Source organism: Caretta caretta, chromosome 3 (assembly GCF_965140235.1).
Source record: "Caretta caretta isolate rCarCar2 chromosome 3, rCarCar1.hap1, whole genome shotgun sequence".
Taxonomy (NCBI): Eukaryota; Metazoa; Chordata; order Testudines; family Cheloniidae; genus Caretta; species Caretta caretta.
In genome coordinates this window covers 3,352,508-3,377,240 of record NC_134208.1, presented here as the reverse complement: position 1 = coordinate 3,377,240, position 24,733 = coordinate 3,352,508, and the positions used below count along the sequence as shown (strand labels likewise).

The 24,733-nt window shown below is 57.8% G+C and overlaps 1 long non-coding RNA gene across 1 annotated transcript; it reads left to right on the top strand.

Moving 5' to 3' along the window:
* Positions 1-8,261: 8,261 nt before the first annotated feature.
* On the top strand, positions 8,262-23,239 carry LOC142071492 (uncharacterized). Its single transcript, XR_012667517.1, has 2 exons — positions 8,262-8,344; positions 21,745-23,239. It is a non-coding gene; the product is annotated as an uncharacterized LOC142071492 (long non-coding RNA).
* Positions 23,240-24,733: the final 1,494 nt, after the last annotated feature.

Genomic DNA, 24,733 nt, shown 5'->3' with positions numbered 1-24,733 from the left:
GACAGAGATCCATCCTGCGCTATCAATGGGGCACATTCTCACACGAGTTTTACAGCAGGGCAATTCCACCAAATCCAGCGGAGTTGCTCTTTGTTTATACTTGCGTAGGTGTGATCAGAATCAAACCCTCTGCCATACAAATGCAATGTAGGGCAACGCGATCATTGAAATCGCTTCTCTTAGGCGCAGGCTCTACGGAAGTCAGTTTATTGTTTTATTAGTTTGACAGATCATATCCGTGTTTATTTTTTTGCATTTTTCTATTTGTAATTGATTTAAATTTTCACAGTTGCAGGAAATGGGGGGAAAATCATATGATAATTATTTAATGACAGCAGATGGTGAGATTCATAAAGATAAAGCTTTACAGCTGTTAAAACACACATTGACGTTGTCACATGTCAACATATACCAGGTAACTAGCCTGAAATCAAACTATTAATTTCTCAAGCAGAATTTGTCTTACTTTGCCCTGTATGAACATTTTGATAATTATTGATGGAAATATTTTGTCATCAGTTCATGTGTATCCGCTGAAATTGACATGTACTGATTAAAAACCCTAAACCCAACCCCTACCGTACCCGTACCCCAACCCCAACCCGTAAGTGACAGTAACTCAGCTCCAGTTAACACAGCCAGGCTGTGGGGGATGAGGGCAAATGAGTGTCCGGAATACGTTCCTTGCCTCATAGCTTGAAGCTTCAACCTGAAGGACTGAACTTTACTGGGGCTGCTTCAGTGTAAATTAGGAGTAACTTCAGCTCAGTCAGCGAAGTCCCTAGGAGTCTCACGCTGCTCTGTCCTATAGGAAATAATTGTTTGCATGTAACTGCTCGTTTAATGGGGCAATCACTGGGAGCAGGATAAATACATATTCATGGAGATTGAACAGCTGCAGATCTCTAGATCACTAAATAGACCTCCATAATCGGTGTGTATTTAATAGGCACATGACAATTAGCCCGTTAATCCTAGGCCCTGGCTTGCAGCAGCCCTCCCCTGATATCCCCCTCCACAAACTCAGCTTTCTGAAGCAGAGGAATAGCCCTTCTCAAACGCCCCCTCTCTATGACAGGGCCTCGGCTCCGCCTGGATTGGCTGTGGGACAGCAGCTCACAGACTTCTTCCGTAGCAGGTTGGAAAGCAGGACTCCCGTTCCCAAAACATGCGGCAGGAGCAAGTAGGCATGCAGATAAACACCATCATTTCCATCAGTACAAGTGAGCACAGGGGCCAGCTAGAAATCGTGGCTTGTACCTGTGTAAAAGGGTTGGGGAAATCACTGTGCTAATGTCAGGTGTGCCGTATCTTTCCCCTTTCCCGTACCTCAGCTTACTTCTCTGCTGGGGTACAGATCACAGTCTAGTCGTGGTAGGACTTTGAGATACAGAGAGAGAGAGTGTTAGATCTCTGCTAAGGGAGTGACACCATCTCTAAAAGAAAACGTAGACAATCTTTGTATACAAACGCCGAACAGTTGACTTAAAACCCTTGAAACAACTGTGACTCTGGTCAGTAACTCTCCCTTTCAGATACCACTGACAGGGCATTGTCCCTATGTTTTAATACTTGTTACTTCTGCAAGTCAAATACAATGTGTAATTATGAGTATGTACAAACATACCCTCCCCTAGGGCTCCTCTCTGGGAGGATTTCCCCCTCTCAGGGGAATGGCATCCAATCTCCCGGCAGGACACGAGGGGTCCTTATGTTGGGAAATAAGTGACTGTCCCCCAGTCTCTACCAAGCTCCCCTGGGGTCTCTGAAAGGACATACCACAATTTGCACAGCCTGCAGAAAGGCTAATCCCCCTTTTCTTCTCCAGTGGGCCAGGGTGGGAGGCAGTCTGTAGTGTAAATCCAACAAAACTGGCAAAGTGCCTGGCACACGGTGCTTGCAGCTGACCCCGCTGGTCCTTGCACTCATCTACCACTGAGTCCTTCAATCGTCTGGTTCCCACTCCGCCTATTTATATACTCCTCTCCCACCCCTTGAGTTCCCCTTGGTTCCTGTGAGCGACTGGACGAGGCCCAGAGACCCCTGCTGGAGGCCTCAGGGTCCTGCCACACACTTCCCTGGGAACGTAGTGGAGAGGTCCTCCAAGCAGGCTAGAGTGGCTGCAGGGGAAGCAGCCAATCGGAGAGGCTGCAGGGAGCAGCCAATCAGGGCCGAGGAGGGCCCTTATAAAAGGAGCTGGAGTGCCGCAGAGGCAGCTGCTTGCTGGAGTTGGTGGTGTGTGGCGGGTGCACCATGGACAGCTCAGCGTTAGTAGGGACCGAGGAAGAGCTCCTGGCTGGCTGCTGGACCTGAACTTAGAAGAGCCCTGAGCTAGGGGTAAGGCGGCTGGGGTGGTGGAAAAGCGGCCCAGGGAACTGAAGGCAGGTTTGCTAGAGGACCCGATGGTGCACAGCTGCTATTCTTAGGGTCTCTGGGCTGGGACCCGGAGTAGTGGGTGGGCCTGGATTCCCCCTACCCCCCTTAGACCACTGGGGAAGGGTCTACAACTGGACAGGAGTAAACCCCTACCCCCAAGGGGATTGAACTGTCAAGCGGCCCAGCTGCAGAGCTGGGGCCAGAACAGACTAAGCGGGCAAAGCCATTGCCCCAAAGAAGGAAGCCCTGGGGGGGTTAGCCCAATACCGGGGTTGGGACTGTTTAAACACCATGGACACACCTGACCAGAAGGGGGTTCTCGTGAGAGGTGGGTGCCACACGGTTACAATTCCACTCTCAGACAGCCATGCTGCCCAGGTCCTGCCAGACTGCTTGCCCATAATGGAAATCACCCACATAGCTCCAAACAGATAAGTATGTCCAGAGCCTGCCATACCGAATGACTGGCCCATCCAGCCATCACTTCACCCCAGTCGAGCAAGTCTGCAGCCACAGACTCCCCCCAAAACAAAAACTGTCTCCTTCCCAAGTGCCCACTGCTTCTTCCTGTATTTACACCACTAAATGCTGCAATGCGAACACGTGGGTCATGCTTGCAAATAAACACCATCACTTTCACACATGCAACTGAAGCTAGAAACCAGGTGTTTCCTTGTTCTGGCTCGTCTGCCTAAGCTCTTGTCCCCAATTGCACAGGCAGTGTGCCCTCTTCTGCTAAAACCTCCGGGACAAGCTTTTAACCTCACAACTGCGCACAACTCACAGGCCTTGTGGGGGGGGGGCACTGCCCTCTGCAGGATGGAATCAGAACTGGCAAACTGTGCAGCTCAAATAATTTGGTTATTTGCTCAAATAAATTGGTTAGTCTCTAAGGTGCCACAAGTACTCCTTTTCTTTTTGCGAATACAGACTAACACGGCTGTTACTCTGAAACCTGTGCAGCATAAGTAAGGCTAAGACTATGTCACAAAACCTGTGACTTCCAGAGACCTCCATGACGTTTTCTGCTTTGGCGATGAGGCTGGAGCTGTTAGCCGGAGGGGGCCCCCACGGCTCCGAGCCAGCCACACCGGAGCTCCCAGCCATCCCGGGCAGCAGGAGGCCTCTGGAGCTCAGCGCCGTGATCAGGGGCCACACAGCTCCCATGGCCCCGGAGCTCTGAGCTGCCATGCGCACCTGGAGGACCCCAGAGCTGCAGCAGCGGTAGGTACTGGACCCCCCGCCTTTGGTCACAGTTATTTTTAGTAAAAGTCAGGGACGGGTTGTCACGGAGTCCCTGGCGATGCTCTGGAACTGCTCCCCATGAAGCCAGTCAGGACTCTGGGGAAGTCTCCTCTCTGGGAGCAGCCTGTCTTCAGGACACACAGCTTCCACCTTCCTGGGTCTGACCTCGGAGCATTCAGCATCCTCTGCCCCTCCGTGCACTTCCCACAGCGAGTCTGCCCAGGCGGGGCTCCTGGGGAAGCCAGAGGGTCCTGCCCCCCAACTTCGCAGTCAGACGTGACTCTCAGCCAGCCAGTAAAACAGGTTTATTATCTTTGTTCCTTTCCCGGGCCAGGAGGTCACCTGATTCCTTTGTTCTCCAAGCCTTTAGCTCTCACCTTGCAGTGGGGAAGGGCCCAGGCCACCAGTTGCCAGGAAGCAGGGTGTCGGCCATTCTCTGTGTCCAGACTACTGCACACACCTGCCCTCTAGGGCTCTGCAATGATCATACACCCTTACCCCACCCCCTAGATACTTAAGAACTGCATAGGGGAAACTGAGGCACCCCACACTATTCAGAGGAAACATTAAGAACAGTCTCACTTTGTCACATGGGTCATGGGCAATGAACAGAAATTCACAGAAGTCCATGACTTTTACTAAAAATAACTGTGACAAAATCTGCACCTTAATCATAAGCCCTCTGTCACGGAGTCCCTGGGCAATGCTCTGGAACTGCTCCCCATGAAGTCAGTCAGGACTCTGGGGTAGTCGCCTTTCTGTGAGCAGCCTGTCTTCAGGACACACAGCTCACACAGCTTCCACCTTCCTGGGTCTGACCTTGGAGCATTCAGCCTCCTCTGCCCCTCCGTGCGCTTTCCCCCAGCGAGTCCGCTCAGGCGGGGCTCCTGGGGAAGCCAGAGGGTCCTGCACCCCAACTTCACAGTCAGATGTGACTCTCAGCCAGCCAGTAAAACAGAAGGTTTATTAGACTACAGGAACATGGTCTAAAACAGAGCTTGCAGGTGCAGAGAACGGGACCCCTCAGCTGGGTCCATTCTGGGGGGCAGTGAGCCAGATAACCACGTCTGCACTTCACTCCATGTCCCTGTCACGGAGTCCCTGGGCGAGGCTCTGGAACTGCTCCCCATGAAGCCAGTCAGGACTCTGGGGCAGTCGCCTTTCTGTGAGCAGCCTGTCTTCAGGACACGCAGCTCACTCAGCTTCCACCTTCCTGGGTCTGACCTCGGAGCATTCAGCATCCTCTGCCCCTCCGTGCGCTTCCCCCAGCGAGTCCGCTCAGGCGGGGCCCCTGGGGAAGCCAGAGGGTCCTGCACCCCAACTTCGCAGTCAGACGTGACTCTCAGCCAGCCAGTAACACAGAAGGTTTATTAGATGACAGGAACATGGTCTAAAACAGAGCTTGCAGGTGCAGAGAACGGGACCCCTCAGCTGGGTCCATTTTGGGGGGCAGTGAGCCAGACAACCACGTCTGCACTTCACTCCATGTCCCAGCCAGCCCCAAACTGAAAAACCCCCTCCAGCCCCTCCTCCTCTGGGCTTTGTTCCTTTCCCGGGCCAGGTGGTCACCTGATTCCTTTGTTCTCCAACCCTTTAGCTCTCACCTTGCAGGGGGGAAGGGCCCAGGCCATCAGTTGCCAGGAAACAGGGTGTCGGCCATTCTCTGTGTCCAGACCCCTGCACACACCTGCCCTCTAGGGCTCTGCAATGATCATACACCCTTACCCCACCACCTAGATACTTAAGAACTGCATAGGGGAAACTGAGGCACCCCCACAATATTCAGAGGAAACATTAAGAACAGGCCCACTTCGTCACATCTCTCCCCCCTTCGAGATCGAACTGAGCGGGGTCACTTTACCCGGTGACCTGGGGAAGTTTGAAGCCACCAATGTTCCCATGGATGCCCCAGCATCTCTCCCATTCCTTGGTAGGAGTTACACCAGGCCCTTCCAGTTTCACGCCCTCCCTTAGGTCGGGGGTGGTCGATAGCACTAGCAGGCTGCATGTGGGAAGGTTTCTGCAGCCCATGCCCTTTGGCCACCCCAAAACCCCAGGGGGTCAAACTGGGATTGGGTTTTCTCCCAGAGCTCCAGTCTGGGGGGCTGCAATTCGGGCTCTCTTGGTTAAGGGCCCCCATCTTGACCTGGGCCACATACTGTTCACTTACAGAACTAGCATGGAGACATCCCTTTCCCAACAACCTTGTCTCCCCAACAAGCTGGCCAAACACAGCCACTTGGTTATAGGACGGTATACCTTTCTTAACAGCTTTCACTCCATCTGAGACCTTCTCAAAGCTCTCCACACTGGATCTTTCAACAGGAAAGTCAGTGGATCCATTCACAACAGAAAATTTCTGGCTGTTAGGAACTGAAACTTTCTTGATTAAATCATTTTCACACCCTTCAGTTGCAGTAAACTGCTTGCAAAGACTCCATGAGGATTCCTTTCCCAAGGGCTTTTCTATGCAACAATTCACCCCTCCCAGAAATACTGCTCTTACCCTCTTTACCTAGGGCTTGCTCTAGGGGAACACTTTCCTGAGCAACTACAGACTCTTTCTGGGTCTCCCTTACATCCAGAATCACCTCTGGCCCATCAGGCGGATTCCTACACAATCCCCTTTCAGGCAAACTTACAGACTTCCTAGATAAAAGGATAGAAGCATTCTCCTTCCCTTTGCCACACACAAGTTCAGGAATCTTTTCCTTCTTGCTACAGGTTTCCACACCCTCAGTAGGTAACACAATCACACACCTTCATGCTCTCCTTGTGCCCTGGCTAGGATCTCACCCTGATTAGACAGAGTTGCTCCACCCTTTCCAACAACACACTAGCAACAGGCAAAATACAAGCACCAGAATTGTCTGGTCTCGGGGATTTTACATAGACCCTAACTGGATGCGACCTAGTTACAGGGCCATTCTCCTGAGCAGACAGAAACTTAGGACCCTTCCCTTCCTGGGCTTTAGCTGAATCCAGAACCAGCTCTGAGACAACTGCACGACCCTCAACCATCACAGGCTGAAAGGCCCCTTCTGTCTGCTCCACAGACCAAGAAGAGCCGGACACACTTTCTCCTTTACCAGACACACAGGTTGGGATCTCATTCCCTTTGTCCCAGCACACAAGGCTGGTCACAGACAACTGCTTGGAGATCAGGGTAGCTCCCTCCATAGGCAAGTCAATACCCCTGACAGACAGAGACCCATTTCCTTCACTGTCCCAATTCTCCACCCAGCTAACAGGTAAGGTCCAGGGACTCTCATCTTCCACTCTCCTCGCCTTCCCACCCTGCTGACTGGACACAGCCATCAGCTCACAAGGCTGCCTAGGCTCATCCAAACTTCCCTTACCAAGCACCTTGCCACTCCCCACAGATCCCCTGCCCTGCCTGTGTCTCCCCCCACTCAGCTGGGGTCTCAGCTCCCACTGTGCTCAGCACTGCCCTTGCTGTCCCAGTGGGGGCAGGCCACTGCTTTCCTCACTGCATCAGAGCCAGCGAGAGTCCCCAGTCTGGTGTGCAAGGGGGCAGGGAGCATCTCTCTGTCCCACCGAGTCCCAGGGGTCTGGTTACAGGCAGGCAGGTAGCCTGAGCCTAGCGGCTCCTCCCTGCTGCCAGCCAGGTCATCTGCATTTTCACTGACCATTTCCCTCTCCACCGATTGGTTCCCTGGATTCAAATTCAAACCCCTGGCAGTTACAGGAGCAGGGCCTGGATCCTGTCCCAAAGAGACACAGTCACCCCACAACAGGGTCTCGCAGCTGGTGTCCTGGGGCACCCCAACAGCCAGCCAGCCCAACCCCTCCTGGGTCTGCACAGGGATCTGGGCCATAGGCAGGGCGAGGGGCTTCGTCCCTGGGACCCTCACCCAGCTCACACAGGCCCTCAGCCTCTGAGGCTGCACCACCGAGGGTCTGACACCAGTTCTCTCTGTCCCAGGATCTCGCCACCCCAGGAATGTCTCCCCATTCACCATCACCTTCTGCTCCCACTGGGAGTCCGAGGGGCCCGACCCCAGGGAACTCCACACAGACATATAGGTTGGGGTCAGGAGTGGGAGCCTGTCCACCTCCCCACCCATCTGGCTGATGGAGTCTGTGGCCTTGGGACCGAGCAAGGGAGCTAGACACCGGGGTTTTCCGCAGGGTCCCCCTGGTTCAGATCTCCAGCCTGCTCAAAGGCAGTGAGGTGGCATCCACACCCCCCCCCCCTTAACTAGGGGCAGCAATTTAGTCTCAAGGTTCCCTGCGGAACTGGCCCCCCGGGATCTATCCCCACTCACCCCGGGGAGGTCCCCTAGGCCTCTCCACTCCCCCACCGCCAGTTCATGCTGCTGCTGCTTCTGCAGCCCTTTCTCGGGCTCTCGCTGTCTCCCACAGTCCTCTTGCTCTCTCGGACTCCGCTCCAATCCCGTCCGTCTCGATCCCCCGATGGGGAACCCGATCGTGAAGACCCCCGTCTGGTCGGGGACAGGAGTCTTGGCGATGCCTGGCTCCCGCTCCAGCTGCTCCCAGATCCTGCTATAGCCCCATTTGGGGTCAGGAATCTGTTCCTTAGAGCGGTCATCCTCCTCCAGCTGCACGATTAACTCTGCTTTGGTGAGCTTTCCAATGCTCAACCCTCTCTTTTTGCACAGGGTTACAATGTCCTTCTTAAGGAGACGGTGACAGGCCATCACTCCGCTCCTCCCAAGTTGTTGTGGACTCACAGGCCCGTGTGTTCTCAGCTCCCCACGGTTTCCAGGGAGAACCCCTAGTGTGCCAGCCCTTCTCGAGGTCACCACCTCTTTGCCAGGGTCGAGCTGCAGACTCCTCCGCCCCTTGGACTGCTCGCTGCAATCCCCAGGGGAACCCTGTTACTGCAAAAGTCCTTCTCTCTCCCCGGGCCAAGCTGCAGGCTCCTCCGCCCCTGAGACTGCTCACTGCAGTCCCCAGGGGGACCCCATTACTGCACAGTCCTTCTCGCTGGTCACACACTCCCAGGGGTTAACCGCCCCCTGAAACCGCTCCTCTCTGAGCCTTCAGCAGGCCTGGTCCTCGGCAATCCCCCTTCGTGTTACTGCTCCCCAGTCACTTACTGCAGGAAGCGCCATCCACGGGGTGCAGTACATCCCACCGCTGCCACCAGTTGTCACGGAGTCCCTGGGCGAGGCTCTGGAACTGCTCCCCATGAAGCCAGTCAGGACTCTGGGGCAGTCGCCTTTCTGTGAGCAGCCTGTCTTCAGGACACGCAGCTCACTCAGCTTCCACCTTCCTGGGTCTGACCTCGGAGCATTCAGCATCCTCTGCCCCTCCGTGCGCTTCCCACAGCGAGTCCGCTCAGGCGGGGCCCCTGGGGAAGCCAGAGGGTCCTGCACCCCAACTTCGCAGTCAGACGTGACTCTCAGCCAGCCAGTAACACAGAAGGTTTATTAGATGACAGGAACATGGTCTAAAACAGAGCTTGCAGGTGCAGAGAACGGGACCCCTCAGCTGGGTCCATTTTGGGGGGCAGTGAGCCAGACAACCACGTCTGCACTTCACTCCATGTCCCAGCCATCCCCAAACTGAAAAACCCCCTCCAGCCCCTCCTCCTCTGGGCTTTGTTCCTTTCCCGGGCCAGGTGGTCACCTGATTCCTTTGTTCTCCAACCCTTTAGCTCTCACCTTGCAGGGGGGAAGGGCCCAGGCCATCAGTTGCCAGGAAACAGGGTGTCGGCCATTCTCTGTGTCCAGACCCCTGCACACACCTGCCCTCTAGGGCTCTGCAATGATCATACACCCTTACCCCACCACCTAGATACTTAAGAACTGCATAGGGGAAACTGAGGCACCCCCACAATATTCAGAGGAAACATTAAGAACAGGCCCACTTCGTCACAGTCCCAGCCAGCCCCAAACCGACAACGCCCCCCAGCCCCTCCTCCTCTGGGCTTTGTTCCTTTCCCGGGCCAGGTGGTCACCTGATTCCTTTGTTCTCCAACCCTTTAGCTCTCACCTTGCAGGGGGGGAAGGGCCCAGGCCATCAGTTGCCAGGAAACAGGGTGTCGGCCATTCTCTGTGTCCAGACTCCTGCACACACCTGCCCTCTAGGGCTCTGCAATGATCATACACCCTTACCCCACCACCTAGATACTTAAGAACTGCATAGGGGAAACTGAGGCACCCCCACAATATTCAGAGGAAACATTAAGAACAGGCCCACTTCATCACATCCTCTACTAATGTAAGTGGCGGGCTTGGGCTCAGTCCATGGCCCTGGCACCTCTGCCGTGTCAGTTAGGAAAGTAAAAAAAAAAAATTGCTCCAGCCCCGGCACCTCTTTCGTTACACATTAAACTGCTGGGGCTGTTGGAGCCAGAGGATCCCAGTTCTAGCCCCACTGTTGCTATGAAATCCTGCAAGGCCATGGCATGGAGCAATGACAGAACCGCAGCATTCCTAGATGTCCCTGGATCTGTTACCCTCGTGTAGCTGATGCCAGGTCCAAGATGCAAATTACATTGGAAACGAAACCAGGATTTCCCTCCTTAGCCCCTCAGGTCTAGTTTCTCCTGCCTTGCCCCTCTCCTGGAGTTTAAAACACAAGGTTAAGAGAGCCAGGATACCCTGGGGGTATGTCTACACTGCAAGTAAACACGTCTGGCTGACCCATGTCAGCTGACTCGGGCTCATGGGGGCTCGGGCTGCCAGGCTATAAAATTGCAATGTAGGGGCTGGGGCTGGAGCCCAGGCTCTGGGACCCTCCCCCCTCGCAAAGTCCCAGAGCTGGGGCTCCAGCCTGAGCCCAGTGACCAAAGCCTGAGCCCCAGCCAGCTGCCATGCTCCAGCTGCGGGTGTTTAACTGCAGTGTAGACAGGCCCCTTTGCATTTCCAAACCCAGGTGCTGCTGTGGCTTATGGAAATGAGCCATTGCTTGGAGTGTGAGGCAGCATCTAGCCACTGACCATTCGCTACCTGAGCACCAGTGGGTGCCTTGTCTGGCTAGCTGCCTCTGTGGCCCCCAGCAGCATCCTGTCTGAGCCGCTCAGGAAGCATCCTCACCCGCATCTTACAACTGGGAACTGGGGTACAGAGCAATGACGGGGCAGAGGCATCCTGATTCCACTAGTGGGCAGTGGATCACACTAGCCTGCTCGTTACCATATTACTCTGCGGTCTGTATTTTGCTTGGACTGATGGACCCACCCCTGGCCCAGATCCTGCCCCATGTGCACCCTTGCCAAGCGAATGGAGTGGGGCGTGTATGTGGCAGCAGATCCTGTCAAACATACAGGTCATCGAAAGCCTGGTGGTGATTGTGCACCAGTTGGGGGTGCTCATCCAGGCCTGCTCCTGCACTGGCCAGGAAAGGGGTGTCCCAAGGGAGCTAACCGGCCTCTTTGGTCTGCAAGAAACGATCTGTTCCAGGAGGAGAAGCTCCCAGGGAGCGCGTGCAGAGAGCCTGGGATGGAGCAAAATACAAGCAATCTCCCCTAGATAGTGCTGCCCAAAATCCCAGCATCCCCCTGAGCATCGAGCCAGAGGGCTGTGGTATCCCCTCTGACCTTGACCGCCCCATTGCAAGGTCCCATGTGCTACCCCCCGCTGTCCTTCCTCAAACCCCACTCCGGTTGTGGGGATCCTGTGGCATTGTCACATGGGCACAGGTGAGAACTCTGGTGTCGGGCTAAATTCCAACTCAGTTTGCCTCCAGCAGCTCACACACACACACACACACAGACACACACGCACACCCCGCCGCTTCCAAATGGATGCGGCTTCGTCTTCAGTTTCTATCCTAAACTGTGCTGCGTTGCTGTGGGTGGTTAAACAGCTGCTGTGTTGCACCCCAGAAGGGGCTGCATTTCACTGCTGTGAGATGGGCTGTAAAGCGCTTGGGGGCTCTGCGGTGGGAGGGAAGACACCACTCCTATAACGCTCTCCTCCCCACAGAGCATGGAGCGGCTAGCTGCACCGATAGCATTCCCCCGCTAGCCCAGAGTCCGTCCGAACCTGGGGCAATGTAACGCGCTGTGTGCGTGCCCCGCTGCCAGCTACGGGACAGGATCAGAACTGCGTGTCACAGACACTATACTGCTAGCCCCCGGAGAGTCTCGTGGTGCTCGAGTGGCAGACAGGCCCCACAGAGAGGCCGTGAGGATGTGGGTCGGGGCCCAGCTGTTGCTCCAATATTCTGAATAGCCATGGTGAGAAGTGTGGGTGCATCAGGAAATACTGGTGGGTGAGGATTCGCGGGGAAGCACCCAGCCTCTGGCCATGCTACTTGAGCCTTAGGCCATGATCCCTGGACTCCGAGGCTTTCACAAGCCATGGGAAAGCTCAGTGCAAAGTGCTGGGAAAGGAGAAGAATGGGCCGCCGGGCGGTGTGGCAAGAACTGGTCGCTAGCCCCTGGGAAAGGTTAACGTGGCACTTTGATGAACGAGGCCTTGCTGAGAGTCATTATTGTTAATGAACTTTCCTGACACTTTAATACACAAAGTAATGAATGCACCGATTAGCTGCTGAGCTCTTGATAATTCCCTGTTCTGGTCATTCCCTCTGGGGCACCTGGCACTGGCCACTGTCGGAAGACAGTATACTGGGCTAGATGGACCTTTGGTCTGACCCCGTCTGGCCATTTTTATGAGCTCGTTGTATAGCTGGGGAGAGGCGCATGGAGGGAGACGCCTTGGCATGGGCTGGCTCCAATGGGCCCGCAGGGCTGCAGGACCTGATTCCACTGTCAGTGACATGGGGGGGCACGTTTCCAGCTGTGTAACTTGGGGCAGCATCTGGCCTCTGGCCTGTGACTTTGTTGAGTTAGCAAATACTGCAGGGGTGGCAACAGCCTCAGAGACTGTAAGGCCAGACGGGCCCAGCGTGATCATCTGGCCTGACCTCCTGCACATTTCAGGCCACAGAACCTCACCCACCCACTCCTGTAACAAACCCATCTCCGCTGAGTTCCCTCCCGGGAGGAGGTGAGAGCTGGGCCTAATCCTGGATCCCCTGGTGCGAGGGATGGGCTGCTCTTTCCCCCAGGGGATTCCAGTCATGCTGGTGCCCTGATCCAGATCATAGCTCTGGCACCCCTGGGCAGTGCGTCATTTCTGCTGGGGCTTGCCAGGGTTGAGCCCTGGCACCTCTGGGCTTGACACGTCAGTTCCTGGTGTGGGCAGCAGGAGGCTCATGCTAGCCGCAGAGCACCCCTGGGGCTGCAGCCGCTTTGCCCACAAGCTTCAGCATGACCAGCTTGCCCCTGGGCAAGGCCAGCAGGACGCTGAGCCTGCCCGCTGCCCAGCGGGTGTCGCTGTAGCTGAATCAGCGCAAGCTGAGCTCCCGCGTCCTGGGCAGTGAGTCCTTCGGGGCCAGGGACACCACACACACACCCCCCGCCGTGCTTCCAGCAGCGCCAGCGCCCCCTTCCCTTCCAGCAGTGCCGTTGCCCCCCGGGAGCCCAAGAGGGGCAGAGACTCCCCAGTGCTGGCAGTGAGTGGGGAGGTGACCGTGCAGCTGGTGCACAGTGCAGGGCAGGGGCAGCTGGGCACCGGGGCAGCTGGGCACCAGGGCAGGAGGGAAGCTCCAGGAGGTGGCCCTGGCATTGCTGGCAGGGCGCCGCTCGGGGAGGTGGAACAGGTGCATGGAGCAGTCAGAGAGGAGCACACAAGATGCACCAGGCTGCCGCAGCCCCCAGCAGCAGCCATGCTTGGTGTGGGGCGGAGGGACGCTGCCTGGTCCCCTCTCCTCCCACAGGCGACCCGCATCAGGAAGAGGTTTTCCACCTACGGCCCCATTCCCATCGCCCTCTCAATGTGTGTGTGAATTTCCTGCCCCACCCAACCCATCATTCCTGTACAAAGGGGCTGTGGCCCCCACACCTGAACCCAAATTGCAGGAAGAGGTGAAAGCTGGATCCAGGCTGGGAGCTGAGCAATTTGGGTTCAGGTGTGGGGGCCACAGCCCCTTTGTACAGGAATGATGGGTTGGGTGGGGCAGGAAATTCACACACACATTGAGAGGGCGATGGGAATGGGGCCGTAGGTGGAAAACCAGGAGCAGCCAAAGGGAGGAGAAGGTTTCAAGGTGAGCGTGGTCCATGGTGGTGAAGGCGGCTGCCGGGTCGAGGAGGACGGAGGACAGGTTCTCGGCTATAGTAGCGAGGAAGAGGTCACCGGAGACTGGGGAGGGCGGTGTCAGTGGACTGCGGCCGTGCTGGGCGGGAGGGGGGGCAGGATGGGGTTGGAGGAGAGGAACTTCGGACGGTGATGGTAGACAGCGCTCGATGAGCTTCGAGCTGGAAGGGAGATGGGGCCGTTGGTGGAGAGGCCGGTGGGGTCCGGGTGGGGTGGGTATCCCTTAGACAGGAGGGAGTGGATGGGGCTCCGAGCCAGAGGAGTGAGGTTAAGGAGACGAGCAGGGGGAGGGATGAGGGAGATCAGGAGCTGGGACGGGCCTGGGGCAAGCGGAGGGGTTAGAGGCGAACAGGTGAGGCAGCTGTGCCCCTTGTGAGTAGCAGCCCAGCCTGGCCCGGCCTTCTGGGGTCACTTTCCACTTCCCAGGGCCCTGTCTGCTGGGAGAGGCAGGGCCACGGAGCAGGAGGCCACGGCGCCACCTACTGGCACACGCGGCTGTTCACAGGACCCTGGCAAGCTTCTCTTTAAATTCTTTTTATTAAAATAGCATTAACGTGGTTTGTAAAGGTCCCTTAGAGGCCGGCCGTTTCCAAAGCAAACCTAGTTGTTACATGTACACGCTTGGTATTGTAGGGTCACCCAGGAGGGCTGGAGAGAGCATAGTGGTTTCATAGAATCATAGAAGATCAGGGTTGGAAAGGATCCTCAGGAGGTCATCTAGTCCAACCCCCTGCTCAAAGCAGGACCAACCCCAACGAAATCATCCCAGCCAGGGCTTTGTCAAGCCTGATCTTAAAAACCTCTAAGGAAGGAAATTCCACCACCTCCCTAGGTAACACATTCCAGTGTTTCACCACCCTCCTAGTGAAAAAGCTTTTCCTAATATCCAACCTAAACCTCCCCCACTGCAACTTGAGACCATTACTCCTCATTCTGTCATCTGCTACCACTGAGAACAGTCTAGAGCCATCCTCTTTGGATCCACCTCTCAGGTAGTTGAAAGCAGCTATCAAATCCCCCCTCATTCTTCTCTTCCGCAGACTAAACAATTCCAGTTCTCTCAGCCTTTCCTCATAAGTCATGTGTTCCAGACCCCTAATCATTTTTGTTGCCCTTCGCTGGACTCTCTCCAATTTATCCACATCCTTCTTGTAGTGTGGGGCCCAAAACTGGACACAGTACTCCAGATGAGGCCTCACCAGTGTCGAATAGAGGGGAACGATCACATCCCTCGATCTGCTGGCAATGCCCCTACTTATACAGCCCAAAATGCCATTGGCCTTCTTGGCAACAAGGGCACCCTGTTGACTCATATCCAGCTTGTTATTGTAGGGTCACCCAGGAGGGCTGCAGAGCGCACAGTGGTTTGTTATTGTAGGTGTAACAATGCTGCCTGTGGGAGCCAGCTGAGGTCACTCAATTAGGGTGAACTGCAAACAAAACGAGGCAGACACACTCCAAAAGCTGGTGGATATTCCAATACTTAGATTTACCCAGCCAGCCCAAAACAGCTTCTATAGTACCTCCCTGGTTACTCAGAAGCAGTACTTCTATAGCGTGATGCCAACTTTTCCCAACCTAAAAATTTCCCAAATCTGGTGAAAAATTCCCAGCAGTGCTTATATAGAAGCACTGCTCAGAAGTCCAAACAACACAGTGCCCTTCAAGGGCCCAACCTCAGGCCTCCCTCCAGACACACATGTCAGATGTGATGATGGTTACTGAAAATCTTCTCTCATCATATAAAAGAAAAGGTTCTCCCAACCCCAAAGGATCAGCCAGACACTCAGGTACAATTATAACTTAGATCTTACTCAAAATACACGCTTATAGCCAATCCTTGTTAACTAAAATTTATTAAAAAAGAAAAGAGGGAGAGTTGGTTGAAAGATCAATTTACATACAGACTTGAGTTCAATTTCTTGAGGTCCAGATACCTAGCAGAGATGGGGAGTTTGTAGTTGCCCAAAGTCCTTTTAGAAATAGTCCATAGGTTATTGTCCAATGTCCATATTCAGGGTGACGCCAGTCAGTGACTGGGGATCTCAATTCTTATGGCCTAGGGTTTCCCCTTCTTGAAACCCAAAGCAAATCTGAGATGAAGAAGGATCCTGTCCCCAGGTTTTTATACATTTCCAGCAGCATTTTGACCTGAGAAAACAATAGGCTTAACTTTCTGTCTCCCAAACATGGCACTTAGCATAGGGTAATTTATCCATTAAACAGTTCAGATACTGGTGAACTTTGAACACAACGTTCAAAGAGCCATATAGCCAATAATACTGTTTCACTCAAGTGTCTTCCTAAATATTAATACTTCTTGTTTTTTATCTTTGAATCAAAGCCATAGCAATAGACAAGACTTGTTTGCTGACATCACAAGACCTGAGCACACAGCTCCCCTTCTCACTCTAACAGTGCCGGCTGCATTTCACAGCTCTGTTCATTTACAGATCGTCCTGACAAGTCTTTAAAGTTCGGCCCTGGGTCAGGTCAGTCTGGGAGTTCAGGTTTCAGAGAAGCAGCCGTGTTAGTCTGTATTCGCAAAAAGAAAAGGAGTACTTGTGGCACCTTAGAGACTAACCAATTTATTTTATGCTCAAATAAATTGGTTTGTCTCTAAGGTGCCACAAGTACTCCTTTTCTTTCTGGGAGTTCATTAACTCTTTCTGGCCTGTGTCACCTTGCAATGAGATATTATATTACACTCATACCATCACAGTAGGGTCACCCAGGAGGGCTGGCCGGTGTGGCAAGCACGCCTGGTCTTCGGACCATCTCAGGGAGTGGGGTGCACAGCCCGACACACCCCACAGTTAACGAGCATGGGAAGCCGCTATTCAGCATCCAGCCGGGTCTCCTCCCCCAAGCACGCTGAGGCCAAACCTGCGGGCGCCGAGCAGCGTTGCTGCCAGCGGTGGGATCCCACGTCTCCCTGGAGAGGCTGCAGCTCCTTGCATGCATTGATGCTGTGTCGTCCTCTGCAGCCCTGGAGCGTGTACGGCCGGAGAGCAAAGGGCACCTAATGCAGGCAGAGTCTGAGTCCCCTCCAGCGCTCCTGCCATTGCTAACGGACAACAGCCCGGGCTCTGATCCCAGCTGCCTCATGGTCCTTTCTCAGCCCAGCTGAGCCCCCCGTCCCGGGGACATGGCACCACCCCAGTGCCAGGCCACGCACCGAGCCGCTGCTCCTGTCCTGCTCCGCCGCGGCCCGGCTCCTGTGCCCACGGGGCCGCAGACTCGGCTCGTCACTCTGGGAAGAACAAATCCTGCTGCAACGCCACCCGGGCTGTAACCACTGGGGCTGAGGAGGGGCCTCGGGGAGAATCATAGAATCATAGAATATCAGGGTTGGAAGGGACCCCTGAAGGTCATCTAGTCCAACCCCCTGCTCGAAGCAGGACCAATTCCCAGTTAAATCATCCCAGCCAGGGCTTTGTCAAGCCTGACCTTAAAAACCTCTAAGGAAGGAGATTCTACCACCTCCCTAGGTAACGCATTCCAGTGTTTCACCACCCTCTTAGTGAAAAAGTTTTTCCTAATATCCAATCTAAACCTCCCCCACTGCAACTTGAGACCATTACTCCTCGTTCTGTCATCTGCTACCATTGAGAACAGTCTAGAGCCATCCTCTTTGGAACCCCCTTTCAGGTAGTTGAAAGCAGCTAGCAAATCCCCCCTCATTCTTCTCTTCTGCAGGCTAAACAATCCCAGCTCCCTCAGCCTCTCCTCATAACTCATGTGTTCCAGACCCCTAATCATTTTTGTTGCCCTTCGCTGGACTCTCTCCAATTTATCCACATCCTTCTTGTAGTGTGGGGCCCAAAACTGGACACAGTACTCCAGATGAGGCCTCACCAATGTCGAATAGAGGGGAACGATCACGTCCCTGGAGAACCTGCAGTGGGGCTGACAGCAGGGCACCCCGGGCACAGGCCAGCCAGCCCTGGCACCTCCCCAGCTCAGGGCTATCAGGGTTTATCCTGAGACGGGCCTGCCAGGAGCTGGGCACAGCCGGCTCTGCCAGCGTCCCCTGCGCACCGCTACGGAGCTAGGCCTCCATGGCGGGGGCAGGGATGGGGACTGTGTGAGAGGTCTCATCTCGCTGGGGCCTTTCCAGGCTCTGGGGGGCCTGCTTCCCCTCACCCACGGCCCCTGACCCCGAGGGCTCAGAGCCCCCCGCAGGGGAGCCCCTCTCAGCAGTGCTGGGGCTCAGCCCTCCTACCCCACAGGGGAGCCCCTCCCAACAGTGCTGGGGCTCAGAGCCCCCCGCAGGGGAGCCCCTCTCAGCAGTGCTGGGGCTCAGCCCTCCTACCCCACAGGGGAGCCCCTCCCAACAGTGCTGGGGCTCAGAGCCCCCCGCAGGGGAGCCCCTCCCATCAGTGCTGGGGCTCAGCCCTCCACCTCCTGCAGGGGAACCCCTCCCATCAGTGCTGGGGCTCAGAGCTCCCCGCAGGGGAGCCCCTCCCAACAGTGCTGGGGCTCAGAGCCCCCCGCAGGGGAGCCCCTCTCAGCAGTGCTGGGGCTCAGCCCTCCTACCCCACAGGGGAGCCCCTCCCAACAGTGCTGGGGCTCAGAGCCCCCCGCAGGGGAGCCCCTCTCAGCAGTGCTGGGGCTCAGCCCTCCTACCCCACAGGGGAGCCCCTCCCAACAGTGCTGGGGCTCAGAGCCCCCCGCAGGGGAGCCCCTCTCAGCAGTGCTGGGGCTCAGCCCTCCTACCCCACAGGGGAGCCCCTCCCAACAGTGCTGGGGCTCAGAGCCCCCCGCAGGGGAGCCCCTCCCATCAGTGCTGGGGCTCAGCCCTCCACCTCCTGCAGGGGAACCCCTCCCATCAGTGCTGGGGCTCAGAGCTCCCCGCAGGGGAGCCCCTCCCAACAGTGCTGGGGCTCAGAGCCCCCGCAGGGGAGCCCCTCTCAGCAGTGCTGGGGCTCAGCCCTCCTACCCCACAGGGGAGCCCCTCCCAACAGTGCTGGGGCTCAGAGCCCCCCGCAGGGGAGCCCCTCTCAGCAGTGCTGGGGCTCAGCCCTCCTACCCCACAGGGGAGCCCCTCCCAACAGTGCTGGGGCTCAGAGCCCCCCGCAGGGGAGCCCCTCCCATCAGTGCTGGGGCTCAGCCCTCCACCTCCTGCAGGGGAACCCCTCCCATCAGTGCTGGGGCTTAGCCCTCCTACCCCACAGGGGAACCCCTCCCAACAGTGCTGGGGCTCAGAGCTCCCCGCAGGGGAGCCCCTTCCAACAGTGCTGGGGCTCAGAGCCCCCCGCAGGGGAGCCCCTCTCAGCAGTGCTGGGGCTCAGCCCTCCTACCCCACAGGGGAGCCCCTCCCAACAGTGCTGGGGCTCAGAGCCCCCCGCAGGGGAGCCCCTCTCAGCAGTGCTGGGGCTCAGCCCTCCTACCCCACAGGGGAGCCCCTCCCAACAGTGCTGGGGCTCAGAGCCCCCCGCAGGGGAGCCCCTCTCAGCAGTGCTGGGGCTCAGCCCTCCGTCTCCTGCAGGGGGAGCCTCTCCTGTCAGTGCTGGGGCTGAGACCCCCACTCCCTGCAGGAGCTGCCGACGCAGGCGCCCGGGCGCAACTCCCATCCTGGGCAGCGTCCCCTCCGTCAGCCTCAGCAGCACCCTCCCCGAGATGGCGTGGCTGCGGGCCACCTGCACCAGTGGGCCCTGCGCCCCCAATGCCCCGCTGCTCAGCCAGGCGCACACCTCGGGCACCGTCCACTGGGCCACCGGCTTCCTGCCCCCGGCCAGCCCATGGCCCAGGGCGCTCGGGCCCCCTCTGAGTCCTGCAAAGCACCAGGGAGGGGGTTAGTGCCGTGGGCAGGGACGGGGCCTGCGGGCCGTGACCTTCACATGCCGGAGGGGGATTGGGCACCACACCCCACAGGCTCCGCTCCCCAAGGACACCCCCCCAGCCCTGTCCCTTCAGCCCCAGGGTCAGGGAAAGGCTCCTCCATGGCCTGAGCCAGCCCCAGATCTCTCACCCCACCCCCGATCTGGCCCTCCTGTGACTCTTCCCTCTCCCACAGCCAACCCCGGTGTCCCCAGGCTACCCACCCGACCCAGCCCCAGCGCGCAGCCCCACAATCCTACCCCCCAGCTGGCCCCCTCTGGAATCTCCCAACCCCTCCTCCCCAGAATCTCCCTTGCCCTCCAGCGGCTGGGCCCTGTTCCCATTCCCCCAAGGGCTGGAGGGGGCTCCCTTGTGCCAGCCTGTCCATGGGTCTCTGGCCAGGGACCCCTGCTCACCAGGCCTCTGCCCGTGATGCCCTGGGAGAAGTCAACTGCCCTGGCTCTGCCCTGCTGCCCTCCACATGGGGGGAGCCCATCAAGGGCCTCTAAACTCCCCCCCCCCCGACTCACGGTCTCAGTGAAGGGGGAACCCACGGGCTGCGCCTCTGTGCCATTGTGGGCCCAGCTCTCCATGTGGGGCAGCGGAGACGGGGCCACTTCTGGCCAGACCTGAAACGTGCCAGCCAATTAACTGGGGAGGCTCTGGGTCGCCAGCCAGACCCCCACAAGGGCTGCCAGCCAGACCCCCCACCCCGAGCCACCTGCAGGACCCCACCCCGCAGCAGGACTCCTGGCCAAGAGCTGCCAGCAGGTCCCTCCCTCGGAGCTGCCAGCGACCCCCCATCAGAGGAACCGGCTGGTCTGATATTCAGCCCACTTTTCAGGGCCACTTCCAGATGCAGCACCAGCCCTCAGGGAAATGACAAGCCGCGCCTGTGGGGCTCCCGCCCTGGCATAACAGCACTGCAGCTCAGCAACCTGGCACCACATTGCCAGAGCCCCCCGTTGGCACGAGCCCCCAGGCAGGGCATGCCTTGGCACCGCATCACCCTGGCACAACCGCGTGGGGACCAGATGTGGGGACGCTGGGGCATGACCGAGCAGCCCATCACCCTCAGTCCTGCCGGTCGCTGGGATGGGAGAGCATGGCTGTGCCATGCCAGCAGGAGGTGCCAGACTGGCGTCCCTGGGTAGCAGGGGGGCAAGATTTCCCCTCGCCCTGTGTGACGAAGTGGGACTGTTCTTAATGTTTCCTCTGAATAGTGTGGGGGTGCCTCAGTTTCCCCTAGGCAGTTCTTAAGTATCTAGGGGGTGGGGTAAGGGTGTATGATCATTGCAGAGCCCTAGAGGGCATGTGTGTGCAGGAGTCTGGACACAGAGAATGGCCGACACCCTGTTTCCTGGCAACTAATGGCCTGGGCCCTTCCCCCCCTGCAAGGTGAGAGCTGAAGGGTTGGAGAACAAAGGAATCAGGTGACCACCTGGCCCGGGAAAGGAACAAAGCCCAGAGGAGGAGGGGCTGGAGGGGGTTTTCAGTTTGGGGCTGGCTGGGACATGGAGTGAAGTGCAGACGTGGTTATCTGGCTCACTGCCCCCCAGAATGGACCCAGCTGAGGGGTCCCGTTCTCTGCACCTGCAAGCTCTGTTTTAGACCATGTTCCTGTCGTCTAATAAACCTTCTGTTTTACTGGCTGGCTGAGAGTCACGTCTGACTGCGAAGTTGGGGTGCAGGACCCTCTGGCTTCCCCAGGAGCACCGCCTGAGCGGACTCGCTGGGGGAAGCACACGGAGAGGCAGAGGATGCTGAATGCTCCGAGGTCAGACCCAGGAAGGTGGAAGCTGTGTGAGCTGTGTGTCCTGAAGACAGTCTGCTCACAGAAAGGCGACTACCCCAGAGTCCTGACTGGCTTCATGGGGAGCAGTTCCAGAGCATCGCCCAGGGACTCCGTGACAACTGGTGGCAGTGGTGGGATGTACTGCACCCCGTGGATGGCGCTTCCTGCAGTAAGTGACTGGGGAGCAGTAACACGAAGGGGGATTGCCGAGGACCAGGCCTGCTGAAGGCTCAGAGAGGAGCGGTTTCGGGGGGCGGTTAACCCCTGGGAGTGTGTGACCAGCGAGAAGGACTGTGCAGTAACAGGGTTCCCCTGGGGATTGCAGCGAGCAGTCCAAGGGGCGGAGGAGTCTGCAGCTCGACCCTGGCAAAGAGGTGGTGACCTCGAGAAGGGCTGGCACACTAGGGGTTCTCCCTGGAAACCGTGGGGAGCTGAGAACACACGGGCCTGTGAGTCCACAACAACTTGGGAGGAGCGGAGTGATGGCCTGTCACCGTCTCCTTAAGAAGGACATTGTAACCCTGTGCAAAAAGAGAGGGTTGAGCATTGGAAAGTTCACCAAAGCAGAGTTAATCGTGCAGCTGGAGGAGGATGACCGCTCTAAGGAACAGATTCCTGACCCCAACTGGGGCTATAGCAGGATCTGGGAGCAGCTGAAGCGGGAGCCAGGCATCGCCAAGACTCCTGTCCCCGACCAGACGGTCTTCACGATCGGGTTCCCCATCGGGGGATCGAGACGGACGGGATTGGAGCTGAGTCTGAGAGAGCAAGAGGACCGTGGGAGACAGCGAGAGCCCGAGAAAGAGCTGCAGAAGCAGCAGCAGCATGAACTGGCGGTGGGGGAGCGGAGAGGCCTAGGGGACCTCCCCGGGGTAAGTGGGGATAGACCCCGGGGGGCCAGTTCTGCAGGGAACCTCAAGACTAAATTGCTGCCCCTGGTTAAGGAGGGGGGGTGTGGATGCCCACCTCACTGCCTTTGAGCAGGCTGGCGATTTGAACCAAGGGGACCCTGCGGAAAAGCCCTGGTGTCTAGCTCCCTTGCTGGGTCCCAAGGCCACAGACTCCGTCAGCCAGATGGTTGGGGATGTGGACAGGCTCCCACTCCTGACCCCAACCTATATGTCTGTGTGGAGTTTCCTGGGGCCAGGCCCCTCGGACCTCCAGTGGGAGCAGAAGGTGATGGTCAATGGGGAGACATTCTTGGGGTGGCCAAAGGGCATGGGCTGCATAAACCTTCCCACATGTGGCCTGCGAGTGCTATCGAACACCCCTGACCTAAGGGAGGGCGTGAAACTGGAAGGGCCTGGTGTAACTCCTACCAAGGAATGGGAGAGATGCTGGGGCATCCATGGGAACGTTGGTGGCTTCAAACTTCCCCAGGTCACCGGCTAAAGTGACCCCGCTCAGTTCGATCTCGAAGGGGGGAGAGATGTGACGAAGTGGGACTGTTCTTAATGTTTCCTCTGAATAGTGTGGGGGTGCCTCAGTTTCCCCTAGGCAGTTCTTAAGTATCTAGGGGGTGGGGTAAGGGTGTATGATCATTGCAGAGCCCTAGAGGGCATGTGTGTGCAGGAGTCTGGACACAGAGAATGGCCGACACCCTGTTTCCTGGCAACTAATGGCCTGGGCCCTTCCCCCCCTGCAAGGTGAGAGCTGAAGGGTTGGAGAACAAAGGAATCAGGTGACCACCTGGCCCGGGAAAGGAACAAAGCCCAGAGGAGGAGGGGCTGGAGGGGGTTTTCAGTTTGGGGCTGGCTGGGACATGGAGTGAAGTGCAGACGTGGTTATCTGGCTCACTGCCCCCCAGAATGGACCCAGCTGAGGGGTCCCGTTCTCTGCACCTGCAAGCTCTGTTTTAGACCATGTTCCTGTCGTCTAATAAACCTTCTGTTTTACTGGCTGGCTGAGAGTCACGTCTGACTGCGAAGTTGGGGTGCAGGACCCTCTGGCTTCCCCAGGAGCACCGCCTGAGCGGACTCGCTGGGGGAAGCACACGGAGAGGCAGAGGATGCTGAATGCTCCGAGGTCAGACCCAGGAAGGTGGAAGCTGTGTGAGCTGTGTGTCCTGAAGACAGTCTGCTCACAGAAAGGCGACTACCCCAGAGTCCTGACTGGCTTCATGGGGAGCAGTTCCAGAGCATCGCCCAGGGACTCCGTGACACCCTGGCCCCCCTGCCCACCTGGATGTAAGAGCTGAGCCCGGGAGTGAGGGATCAAGGCCCTCCACATTTCCTTCATGTCAGGGAGCTGGGATCGCCCCCCCCATGAGCCTGGCACAGGTGCCCAGACAGACAGAGAGCTGGCTGGCAGGCAGGGGCTGGGTAAGGACCGTGCTGGCAGAGCCCTGTCCGGCTGGGGCACGGAGCAGGCCGGCCGATCCCACAGCAGGCTGGGTCGTGTCTCGCCCTTGCTGGGCCAGCAATCAGCAATCAAAGCAGCCCTCACCCGCTGCGTGGCACCGGGCGGGCATGCTGCCAGGAGTGGGGAGGACACCGCTGGAAGGAGCTGCTCACCTGTCCGGTTTGCAGGCCTCTCCGGCAGCGGGGAATGAGGGAGCCGCCAAGGTGCACGCCCCGGGGTGAGCTGTCCCGGCGGGGTGAGCTGTCCCGGCCGGCTGGCCGCACTTTGCTCAGGGGCTGGGCATTACCCGGGCTCTGCCCTGCCAAGGCTCTGCCCCAGGAGAGGCCCCCATGCCCCAGCTCTCCTGGGCCCTGTGCAGTGTCCGAACACACCTGGGAAATGACATCAGCTCCCTGGCTCGCCACCACCTCCCCCGGCCCTCCCTGACCCACCCCAGCAGGCCCAGACAGGACGCCCAGCTGGGCCAGGGGCTCCTGCTCTGGGGGCAGGCAGCAGGGCCATGCTGGGTGCCCAGCGGGCCCCCCCCCCACAGCTGTACAGCCCTCCAGTCCCCCCCCTCCCCCGCGTGCACTCTGCAGCAGCCCAGCCCCAGGGCTCTGCCCCCTTGGAACCCACCCCCCACTGCTGCTTCCCTGTTACAGCCAGCAGGGCCCCAGCAGAGCCCCACCCACCCGCAGGGAGTGGCACGGGGGGGGCCCCAGGCGCCTTCCTCAGCCTGGTCGTACCTGGGGGGTGCCCAGAGACCGGGGCAGGGGGCAGAGCTCCTCAGGCAGAGCATGCAACGCGAATCCTGGAGGGGAAATCAGCCCTCTTGGCGCTGCTCCTCCCAGCCTGCTCTGCCCCGCATGGGTACAGTGCAACCCTGAGCCCTCAAATCCATCCAGCCCCCCGCCTCCAATGGCCCCCGACAGCCCCACCACCCCTTGCTCACCCCCCCTCACAGCCCCTCACTCTCCAAACCTCTCTCCCCACCCCGCGACAGCCCCACGTCCCTCGCTCACTCCCCTCACTGCCCCTCGCTCCCTGACAGCCC